This window comes from Diuraphis noxia, unplaced genomic scaffold (genome assembly GCF_037042655.1).
Source record: "Diuraphis noxia isolate RWA-SAM2 unplaced genomic scaffold, SU_Dnox_SAM2 contig0002, whole genome shotgun sequence".
Classification (NCBI taxonomy): Eukaryota; Metazoa; Arthropoda; class Insecta; order Hemiptera; family Aphididae; genus Diuraphis; species Diuraphis noxia.
Window position 1 is genome coordinate 60,729,664 of NW_028301712.1, and position 13,802 is coordinate 60,743,465.

The following is a 13,802-nucleotide window of genomic DNA, read 5'->3' on the forward strand; positions in this document are numbered from 1 at the left end:
GTGTGATCACAGCATAAAAGCTAAATTCACTAAATTAGTGAACCTCATTTTTCAAAGCATGCCATCCTCAGAAGACTAAATAGCCAAAAAAAACTACAATAAGCTCATGTTAGACTTAACAATGGTTTATTTTTTTATGAAGCCCAATGACCTGTGTTGCCTATGCGGCCTTAATTAATAAAAAAAAATATATAATATTTAATACCTATAAAGTGTTAAATATAACAATTAATTAAAAACTACCATCGTTACTAGTAAATTAACTATTTTTATTTTTATTTTTCTGTGCAATTGACAATTGTATAATACAATTGTTAATGAAATAAACTACCTAATACCAATACAAACATTTGGTCTATTTTTCAATATTCATGTAAATTAATGTACATTTAATATTTCTTGAACATTCTTCAATCACTGGTTTAGAATGAAATTATATAATATAAATTCAACTTATTTTTGAAATATGATTTTTCGTAAATTTATTTTATATTAGGATTGTCAAGAAAAACAGTTTTAACTTAAAAACTAATTTTGCAGGTATATTTATAAAGATTAATACAGAACACGAAAACGTTAGTCCTATACGAGTTTGTTTAGCGTTGACTTTTAAGCGAATAACATTTGCATGATCGTGGTCGTTACGGTGAGCGAATTCGTAATTTTTCGCAGAAATCATTTTCATAAGTGCGAGGTATTAAAAACCAACGCAGTGAGTTTGAAAAATGAATAAATTAAAATATATCGTTTTTTTTACGTATCATAATACCATATATAGTCACTGTAACATTAGAAATTTAAAAAATAAATGCATAATATATTATATATATATCTTTTTTTCATAAGTTCATTAAGGCTTCAACAGCACAGGTTTTTTATCCTACTTTAATCAAAAGTTAAAGAAGAAAAAGAATATTATATACATTACGTTTTAGTATGAATTTTACTACATTATTATTATTATTGTTTACAATAGATATTTTGAGTTTATATTCAGGAAGAATGCACTGATTTCAGCTGTGTTCTCTTCTTTGAAGGCTTGGTAGAATGGAATAGGATTTTTAAAAATCTTGCGTGCTTCGATGTATTTGGGGCAGGTGATGACAATGTGTTCAATCGATAATGTTACGTTGCAAGTATCACATATTGGTGCTGGTTCTTTTTTGATGGAATATATATTCTAGGTAGCCAGGTAGGTATATATATAGGCATGCTTATTATGGTAAAATATCGTTCTATGAGAGTATAATGTGATACTAAAATACATACCATTAATAGTTTAACTGCATATAATAATAATAATATAGAATAAATCCTGAACACAAAAATACCGTACTAAGCCACATATTAGCATAAATCATTAGTAGTGCAATGTATAATGTAATATTGCAGGTATATAATAGACTACGCGTGCTGTAAACAAAAAACGAAGTATGAAGAATGCATTAACAACAAAAATAATAATCATATATTGTAGTATAATAATAATATGGTATATGGTTTGCAGTCGTTAACATATATTATCCATAACTTTCCGTTATATAATTTTACAACGTCATATTTAAAAATGCACTATTAAATACAGTATTATGCAGTTCACACTTAACCGACACACCGTGTCGGTCGGGCGAACGCAAGAAGATTTTAATGTAAGATTGTCGATTTCGATTATGCTTCTGACGTTACGAATTCTGCAGTGACGTAAATGGAGATAATTATTTAAGGGTTCAAACCTCCCCCACTCGAAATCATATCCTCTAATATACGCCACTGTAGGACTCCCTTAAAATCTGGGAGTGGTCTGATCCCGCGATGACCCCGTGATTAGTTCCTACCACATTGTAATATCATTATAATTCGTTTCAACCGATGATAATATATAGACGTTACTATCAATAACTACTAATACGCACGTCATAACGATACTATTATAATTACTATACGACGCGACGTGGTGCTAAATCGATGTGTCGATGATATACGCCCTAACCCTTTTGTAAGGTACAGTTAAACAGTTTTGTTTGTTCTACGAAAAATTAAAAAAAAGAGTACAGGTGTTTTTTGTCGGAAAATAATGTAAATGGGTAAACCCTGTTTCAGATGGCTGCAGCAATTGAACCGGCTTATCATTATTATCATCATATTATAACCACGATTATTAACGACACGTCTGCAGAAAAAACAACTAATTTTGTCAGGTTTTGGCGGAAAATAAACACTTCGATGTACCTACCTACAGCGTATATTATAATATATTAAGCGATAAGCCGTATTATAATATACGTAGTTATACGAAAATAACCAACGGTATATATAATAAACGGTATAAAACTATTATTAAAATAAATATATGCACACACCCTTCGAGCCACACTTTATTGTACGGATACTTACATATTATTATACTTCAGGTACCCAATACTACCTGTGTGTGTGTGTGTGCTTTGGATAAAAGAAATTCATTAAAAACCCAAAAGAAATATGTATAATATCATAATTTCATCGCCTGCACATTTAAATTTCGTATACGAATACGCGTAGATTACGATGATGTACTTGACTCGAACAACGACAGTATGATAATGTGATGTAATGGTAAATAATATTATGATTATACCACCAAAAACGTTCGGGCGAACAACGTATAATTATTATCATATATATATTCAGTAACATATTATTAAAATATATTGTTGTATGTATATAATATGAATATCGGTTCATAATAAATAAAAATAAGTACCTATTTACACCAATTTTTTCGTAATACCGACGAGGTGTGTGGAGTTTTTTACGAACTTATCTGTAACTAGTACCTACCTATTTATAGTACATTATAATAATATGCGAATTACCGAACAATGTGTTATTATAAGGTATAGGTATTATAACATAGTGTGTATTGTGCATGTAATATATATATAATGATATTATTGCGCATGTTTTTATTAACCGGAAATTGATTGAATAATACAATATAATCGGCGTCAACGCCTATATAATAATAATATTATAATAACCTAGAAAACTTAGTGCTTATGTATAACGACCAACAGATATTATAACGAGTTAACATCCTAGAGTGTCTAAAACGTTAGGGAGGTGCTAATAAATGGTTAAATTATAAGAGCATATCATTACAATTATTATTCGGCGCTTGCACAATAATAAAATTATGTCACTTCCGTAAATTAACCGACATCAGAACCAAGCTCAATATAGAAGACAATCTGGAAGAAGCACTAAGTCCCCAGCCAAGCAACATTGAAAAATTAATCAGTTATTTAAAACAAACTAAACTATATCAAATTATTTAACCTAGATATATCTCAATCCTTTTTTGTTCATATTATTACCTTTGTTTTGTATATATTATTGTTAATGATTATTTCTTGTGTAAAAAAATATTAATGTTAAAGGCCAATAACCTTTGTTGTTGAGGCTCATTTAAAATTAAAATAAATAATAAAATAATTATATTAATACGGATATTAAACATATAATTGTAGGGTAGCTTCAATTGATATGGAGACGTGCCTATTGGAAATTATATATACATCATATATATATTGAACATAAAATAGGTACCTACAGAAACGATTTTTTAAATAACCGATTTCCTAAAAAATGATGGCCGTCAATATCTTATATAATAAATTTAAAAATGTGTGATAAAACTGTTTAAAGTTATAACCATAAATTAGAATAATTAGAATCTTACAAAAATGCGGTCGTATAATTAATAATAAGTTAATAAATAATAAGTGGTAATAAGTTACATACATACGTAAATTCTATGTAACGTTGTCACATAATATTTTTGTAAATATTTTATTATTTACATTTGTATCATTAAAATTTGTATCAAAGTATCACACCGTATATATTTATTTTTAATGTTTATTATTTTGTTTTTTTATTGTATCGGTGAATAATTTTTTTTTTACCTCATTAATTATTCTAAAAACAAATCTTTGGCTTCTCCACGACATGACAATAGTATAGACTATAGACCAACTTTCTTTATTCATCAAACTTCTTAATGCTTTTCAAATTGATTTTAGATTTTTGTCTGGACCAATGCCAAATAGCGTGTTAAATCATTTTACTACCAAATTAATACGATAATGTTAGAAAAAAATATAAATTGATCGTTCTCAATCGTATTTTACCGAAAATTACAATATACCAACCATTATTATTAATAGGATGCATTCGTCATCAAAACACGATATTGAAAATTTATTTTTTAATCAGATTCAAATTATAGTAATCATTTTGAATTTCGGAAACAAACATCAACGTATTACAAAATAATATATTTTTTATTAAAAAGAGGCATGGATACATATTTTATTTTAATTTTCAAGTCATAATTATTTTTTTTCATATAAGATTTTATTATTATATCATTATTAGGTAATGATGTATGATATATGATATATAAAATTATACATAAATATATTATGTTACGATTACTTATATATACCTACATTTTCGGTGTATAATACTTTAGAATATAATTATCAATAATATATATTATTGAATTAATTAAATACTGAAATTAAACGAATAATCAAATGATATTAATTAAAATATCATTTTACCTTCACTCGTGTAACTAAGTGTCTTAAAAATATAATTTCAACAATCAAATTATAATATACATTTACTTCCAAGATTTAAATTAAATTAATGACGCAATAAATTAAAACAAAATTACATAAACCATAAAAACACCGAGAGTGAGAGTACAATTTTAACTAAAACATGTTAAAACATAAATATATATTATATCTGTGTCAGTAGTGAATGTCATCGTAGTCGATTACATATTATAATATATTATTCTCAAAATCAAATAAATTAGGTTATGTTATATTTTTTAATTTGTTTTGTCATAAAATCCGATATAAAATAAAAATGTTTACAGCTTATCACACAGTCACTTTCACGATACTTAATAAAATTCAAAAAGTTTCGTTAGCCAACACAATGAAATGCCCAATTAATGATACGTATTATAATTACATCGTTTTAAAATTTTTAATTAATTAATATAAATACTCGTACCTCCAATAAGAACATTAACTATTTTCATTATAGTAATAAACAACGTTTTTCTGTTTATTTAAAATAAACGATTAAAAACACAATTATATTATGATTTGGGGGTACCTACTGATTTTTTAAAATATTTCACCACATTTAAGTGTATGTCATTTACATGCGCTAACTATAGCTTAGCCTACCTAAATCTATATTGTAATATGTTATAGAAGCAGTTACGCGGTGTTAATTTTAAATAAAATTTAATTTTTTTTTTTTTCCGTTTGAACCGTCAGCAGGGGAGGATCTGTGTGAACATTACTACTCCCCTGCTGCCATCGTTAATATAAAATAAAATTTAATTTGAATAATTATAAAAGTCCACTAGGTGAATTTCAGTTGTTATAGTATTTTTGTAATAATATGATATTATTTATGTGGTCGATGAGTCTGATAGGTACCTACGTAAAATCTTGTCATGAATATAATTTGAGGATTATTCGTTCACAACAAGTGGGACATTAGAGCTTTTTTTTTTTTGAGACATCCCGTATGAAAAATCTATAATCTGTGTCAATATAAGCGAAGTGTATTCAGGTGTGAAAATAACGTTTGATTCAGTTGTTATTGAAATATTAACTCTGCCGCTATATATTATATGTTGGTATTATAGAAAATCTGTTGAAAAAACTGTTTTTTTTTCCGACGTATACATTACCATTTTTTTTTATCATAATATTATGTCATATACACATAATACGCCTGCATTTAAACAAGTGTAAATTAATTCAATAGGCATGTAAGATCTCTATCTACACCACCATAGCGATCTCGAGACGTTTTCTTTCGTCTCTTTGGAAAATTGAACGTCATGGATTGTAATGTGTGTATAATAATCATAATTTATAATGTGTAAGCGTTATGTATATAATATTATATAGAGATACTAGACGCATTATTACGCCTTACTATACATGGTTCGACGGTTCGTAGTGTTTGATCAAAATGATTACTGAAACTTATCGAAAACCTGTAAACCGTTTGCCTGACACGGGTGACATCAGTATGTGGTACTGCATCACCAAAATGTATAAATAATAATTTATTATAGAAGTTTGTCTCGTTTACGTATCATTAATCAATAATCTTTCAGGTATAAAATTTGGTCGGTCGTTTACGCGTGTCTTAACATTAAAGTTATTATTAAAATTAGTGAGTATAGGTACTTATAATATTAATCTTACTCTCTTAGTATAGCGACATAGACGCGTGTAGTATGATAAACCAATAACCTAATGCAAGTACCTGTATCTCGAGTTTGAAAAAATGTATGTTTACAATTTTAAAAAATGTTGATTTTTTTAAATGATTAACTTTGTCGACAAATTTAGTCAAACTAAGATAATTACATATTATTTTAATCATGTTTGTGTTACAATAAATTAATAATTTTGTGATACCGCTAAAAATGAAAATATACTGACCTTGTCTAATCAAATATACTTACGTATTCGCAAATTTTATTTTATTTTTTTAATGAAAATTGAATTGACTGCCTTTAAAAAAGGTCATTCGTAGTACAATGGTAATACGCAAACGCCTTACACAGTTACACCCAAAACTTTACTATAACATTTCAATGCAATGATATTATAAAAAGATGACGTTGAAAATAATACACTCGTTTAATTTAGTACGCACCAGGTATAGACATCTTAAGTGAACATGCAATTGTACCTATTAAAAATTAAATAATCGTTAGTCGTTACTCGGTAGGTACAGTATTAAAATATTAACATAATAATTTATCAATATGTTATAATATGTAGGTATTATATAGGTACACATTATACGCGTGTATATTTACATTTATGTGACCTAACTTAACTAGCTAATTTATACTCTCTCGATAATAATAATTGTTGGAGAACGATAAATCAGATTAAATTGTATTTTATGCGCTACAGGTGCTTATAACTTGTGATCGTTTTACACGAAATTCCTCTTATACCTTCATGAAAAAAAATGAAATGCATAATATATACTCATAATCTCTAGAATGAGACCCCACCTGAGACAAGTCTCCCCGTAGTAGGTTGAACAATATTTCAACAATAACAATCCCAACTCGTATTATATAATAATTATATTATTATTATTATTATTATTATTATTATAGTTATTCAACAATGTTTATGTGCTGAATACCATATTTTGTTGTTTTCTCGTTATACCTATGTATATTTATATTATTTAGCCCCAAGAATGATGATTATCGGAGATGATGTGTAACATAATATTATTTTTGTAGGCCGTCGGACGAAATATTTCATGTAATTGATTTTTAACGGACTAAACGTCCGTGAATAACGAAAGAAACAACTCGAAGCCGATTGACGACGAAGTTATTCGTTAGGTTTTATCGAAAATATTATATTTAGGTACCTATAGGTATATTATATTATTACTATACTATAGCTGTTCGCGAAAGTTAATAATTTATTATTCAAACCAGCCAAACAGACATTATTATTATTATTTTTATTGTAAACGAGACATCCCGGATACTTACGCGTCGCACGTCTTTGTAGATTGCATTAATTTTTTTTTCCAGCTCAGGCACTTTCTTTCATACAACTGCCTGCTTTAATTGCGATTTTTATTATTTAATACATCATCCGTTTGAGATTAGCCGACGGTTAGCAGACATCAGCTCACGGAACGTTAACACGTGCACGAACGCATTTCGCGTTTGATTTATGTGGAAAATATGTTTTTTTTTTCATATTCTGTTTTTTAAATATAACACTCGTATAATATAATAATATAATATTATATATTATATTGTCAATATTATAATATTATGAGCTTTTTACCGCGTCCGCTCGCTGCACACCGACCATAACAGGCGATGTCACGTAACTGCAAAAGTAATACTTGAAATGAATACTTCTTCATAAATATTGTATATATTTTACGTCTCATACATAATAATAATGATAATAATATAAATACAAGATAAGTACCTTCTGAATTAATATCACCGATACGGGTATTACGCGTTGGAACTCTGTGTGCGACATAGATATAGGGTAACGATGTCCTAAACAGCTGCGAATGAACACACAGACGATAGTGATCTGAAAATATTGATTTGGAAACCACAGGTAACCACTAACCTCGCATAGACGGACGTATATTATACAACTTAATGGGATCTTCTGAAATAATAATAATAATTATTATTATTATTATATATTATATTATCGATTCATAACAAAATAATAATGTATTATAATTTATAGTAATAAAATTTAAAAAACATTCGGCAGATAAAATAATATTAGGTACTATGGTCATCATGACATCGTTATTGGTACTTGATGGAAGTAATATAAGTACGTTCTGAAATTATATAAAGTATTTAAAAACCAGACATTTTTGAAAGTCTTATACCTACATATAGACTTATAGTTATGTATACATATGTGCCTATGTATAATAATATAAACCAAACGCTTAATAATAAAATAAAATAATATAAATATTATTTTAATAATCGATAAATACAACGCAAGCACTATTGGTTGACCACTGCTGCTACTAGTTTACTAAGTATATTATTATGATAATTTAATTTTAACATTTTACAATATCATTTATTGTAATCTATTACACGGTGATTATTATTATTATTTTTGATTTTTTTTAATTTTAGTCTATTGTATTTTTTTATTGTACATCCTACACATGCACACTATTACGATCCGCCGTCGTCGATTTTTTCTATAAACCTGAAAATGATGAAATTTTAATTATTATCTTCGTCGTTCGTTTAATATCGCGATGTACATCAACTGTACCAAGTATAATATGCGCAACGGCCTTTTGGGTCGTAACTTTTAAATTTTTATGAAAATAATAATTACAAGACATCCGGTTTTCTGGACAGCTGTGCTACTAATGCAGCGGCAAAGTTATCGCACGAGCTATGTAGATTTTATTTTTTTTAATCGAATTTTAATCTTTTTTAAAAACACATTTGTATCTTTTTTTCATATCACAAAAACATAATAATCAAAAAGATTTCATTTAATAATAAAATTATGTTTTAAGCGAAAATGGTTCCTATATTATATTTTATTTAATCATACAATTTTAATTTTTAACTTTCGGTGGATATTTTACTGATAAGTGTAGTGTTTATTATTTCAGCCTGTTCTTAACAATAGAAACTACTGCCACGTATAATATAACTACAAAATTAACTGATTATATTTTTAAATTATAAAAAAAGCATTTCCATTATTTTCGTTTTTAGACGAGAAGTAAGTTATTAACCCGTCGTTAGTACGTATATAATCAAATCAACCACGCTTAATAATTAATGACTTCTATTTTAGAAAATTATTTTCACACCTGTAGGGTTTTATATACTGCAGTGTGTCTCAGAAAGATCCACAAAAAAAAACAAAATTATACCAATTAAACGTATGGCAAAAATCTTTAATATCATATGATATGTAAATAATTTAAGAAATATACTCATATAAGCAAAATCTCAAAAATAATATTTTTAAAAAATTTATTACGCTCCAAATTAATTTAGCCAAAAAAATATTGAATTTAAAAAAAACTTTAAAAAATAAGCTACTTGACTTGATAAATCTTTTTACAATCAAAATATTTCTTATAATCAGATTCACAAATATAATATTTTGAATTAATCCAAAAATATTTTTATAAATTTTTAAGTTTTTTATTTTCAGTATTAAAAAATAAAAATTAAGAAATCATATTAAAAATGTAGCTCAAGTGTCTGTGAATCAAATAGAAAAAATATGTTTAAAATATTGAATAAAATAAAAAATTATTCCTTTGTCAGATCATCGTAAGATACCCTGTAATCGGTTAATTATAATTTATTTAATACGATTGGGAGTTTCTTTCGAAAACCATTTACTGATAAAAATTAAGCTAACACGTCCAATAGGTACTCATATAGTCATATAGTATTACGGCCATTGTGATCCTAATACTTGACTAATCAGGTTTGAAAGTCTTGACCATTTTAAATTATCATACGTTTATTTTTATTTAATTTCATTCATAAATTAATGTACCTAATGGTAAATATCGACTTACCATTGTAAATAAAATCGAACCATTTGTAGACGACTAATATTTTCGAGTTATAAAAATTGGTTGTATCCCCCTTTAATAATATTATTATGGTATTTAATAGATACATTTTATGAACGATTATTAATTATTTCTCATGTACGTCTCCGCATGTTTAACCATACTATATTACTGAATTATAATATTATTGGCATAAGTTGTCCTCTTCCCGAGTTACATAACGTTGCAAAATCACGTTTAAAATATTTCCAATAATGCGTAGGTAATACCAGCTCCTTTTTTTCAAAAACTGAATCATGACGAAACCCAAAGTATTTATATACAGTATACACAGTCTGTATTTGGTAAATTTAAATTTTTTTTTTATTAAAGCCGCAACAACAAAGGTTATTGGCATATTGTACAATGTAAACATTAAATTAGGTGCTAGATAACATTATGAATATTAAGTACAATGTAGATTATTTATAAAGGTATAACGTTAAAATATAGAGTGTACAGCATTGAAAGTGAGAGAAATAAAAAAATAAAATACAAATAAAAAATAAAAAATAAAAAAATAATATAAATACAAATGCAAATGTCAGATAAGGTTATACAATTTGGTTGTAAATTGAAATATTAAAACGATAAAATCGACTTCGAGGGCGCAGATAAACGACGTACACTAATTTATTATTGACAACATAAATAATGCTACGAAGGAAAAAACCCGAAAATTACATTATTATTATTATTCTTGTCTTGCTCATAATCGAAATTTCATAATAAGTAGCCGTCGCCGACATCGTGTAGTGGTCCCCCGCAAAGACGGGTGTATATCTTGAACTCAGGAATCCTACTTCGATGCGACGCAAAAACACGTTTGTATATCGTTATTGGAATGTTTTCAAATAAATATTAGACTGTGTATGTAGTTGATGATGCATCGATGTTTATGCTAGTGCAGGGTCAGACTTCGCCATGATGAAAACATTTTGGAAACAACACGATTTTAAGTATATTCCACCATAAAGATCTCGGCGTCGATGTGAGATAAAACCCACCCCATCCCACTCAACACCAACAACAATGTTTTATTATTATTATTATTATTATTTATCCATATCGCTTGACCCATCATCTACAATAGGCACGTACAACAACAATGTATTAATAATTTATGCACATCATAGATGATTAATCTGAGAGTATAAACCGTAATATTTTTAAAACAGTTTGTATATATATATAATTTTGAGTCATTGCTCAATATATAATATTCGAGAAAAAAATAATAGTTTACTATTTTAACTTTTAATTTTTTTGAAAATTGTAGACAATTTTTATTTTACATTTTGAGGCAGAATGTTTATATTAATTTAGTATCGCTGTGTTTAAAAATCAAACGAGCAGTAAGTCATGAATCATGAATGTTTAAATACTTAAGTTCAAATAAGCGAATTTACCAAGTTACATTTGGCGAGCTACTTAAATAAATAAATAAATATCATGCTACATCACTCGTTTGTAAAGACTGTAAAACTCATAACTCATAAGTATTAGATTTTTAAACATAATTTAAGTTTTCTTAGGAATATTCTGCTTAGAAATTAAAATGTATGCTGTTATTCCAGAAAGTAAAACATAAAAATAGAATTCAATAATATATTTAATTTTCAAAAATGTTATATACTTCAAATATTATCCAACAAAAAATATTTTCAAAAACTTTACTGTTACTTTTCGAAGAAATTATTGTTAACCTTTAGAAAAATAATCACCCGACACCATGTTGTGTGTGTCGGTAGTAAAATAATAGCATATTAATTATAATACATTCTAAATAACTACACTGGATTACTGTGTCAATAATATATATATTTATAAGTTGTATCGATTTTAAAACTACATAATAGGTATATCAGCTTTAATGATAATATTTTATGTGCGAATGATGTAATTTATGATTTTAAACTCATCCGACTCAGTACCAGCAGCGTATCTATTATTTCTTTATCCTCCGACTACTTTCACTATAGCTATGCGCCGAGAAAATTACACATTACACTCCATTTCTCGTTCCCATATTGATATTAAATTATGTTTTATCGTCGTATTACATATTATTACTATATTATTATTTAACACGAATTTTATAATAACTCGCTACCTTTATGTTATTATCACATACGTACGCACCTGCATAAAACGAGCCGCCCACAATCATGCAGTAATATAATAATAATAATAATAATAATAATATAATACGAGCCATAACGCCACAAATTTTACCTACCTTCTTTTATATACCTATTACCTACTCGCTGAAAATAAAAACCGTTTAGTAACACTACACATCGCTGTGCGTGACAAATGGCGTTTACATAACGCGTGTCGCGTTCCCGTATTATGTCGTAGTATGACTCGATTAAATTATCGTTTTATTTATTCATTTTTATGGTAAAAAATAAAAGTTTACGGTCGTAGGTTCTGCGCACACAGTGTTTGTCTCCCGTCGTCGTTGTCACGGCTGTAACAGTGTCTGAATAGTATTGTTATTATTATTATTTTTATGCAGGAGGAGGATGTACCTACTTCACAGAAGTCGGACGTCTATAAAACAGTTTTATAATAATTATTGTCGTCACTGACCACTGTTAATATATAATAACAATAATTATAATGATATGCATTAATAGATCCGTCGATAAAATATAGATTAGGCGCTGTAACATTTCCGCGTGAATACATATATTTGACATGGTTTTTGGGAGAGAGATTCGACAAAACTTAATTCGAGAACTCTTAACGCGTTAGGTTAAAAACTATTGAAACTTAATTATATTTAAAATATAATATTATTCTCTGATCAGAACAATTATAGCATTAAAACGATATATAAACTGAAAACAAACCAGGCGGTTTGTGTGTAGTCGAATTTTTAAAAATTGCAATATGTTTGGGCAAATTAGTTTAAAGCGTTTGGGCGAGTGATTTTAAAACATTGTATTGTGCTTGGGTGACCTTTTTTTTTAAATATTATTAAAATAAAAATAATATGTTAGTAAAACATAAGTTTCTGTGATCTAAATAATATTATTAAATTAAAAAAAATAATATGATATATTTTTTTCCTAGAAATATCAACTCTTACGTTTTTTGTACTTTACAACTTCAAACTCACATGGTATATATTTCTAGCAATTTTATATTTTATCTTTTATATTGTTTCATCCTCGTTCAAACACAATATAAGAAGCTCGCCCAAAACACATAACTTTTATTTTGTGGATAAAAAAGTAATTAGCTCAAACGCATATTATGATGCCCAATAGGTATACCGATCAACGGTGGGCCGTCGTCCCCTATTATCAGGGGGGCAGCAAAAATCGGTCTAATAAATTATTTAGTATCATGCCGATTTTGATATTTTTTGTACGTTTAGTCGTATTGTATGTATTCACATAATTTTATACCATGCCACAACAAGTCTGCTCATCGAACCGTCAAGGTATAGTGTGGTTATTAACGATTGGTCACCACACGTCGGTGTTTGTCGACAACAAAGTCTCGCAAAGATGGTCTTATCCAGAAACCGAGTTTTTTACGATTCATCTGTTTCGATAACC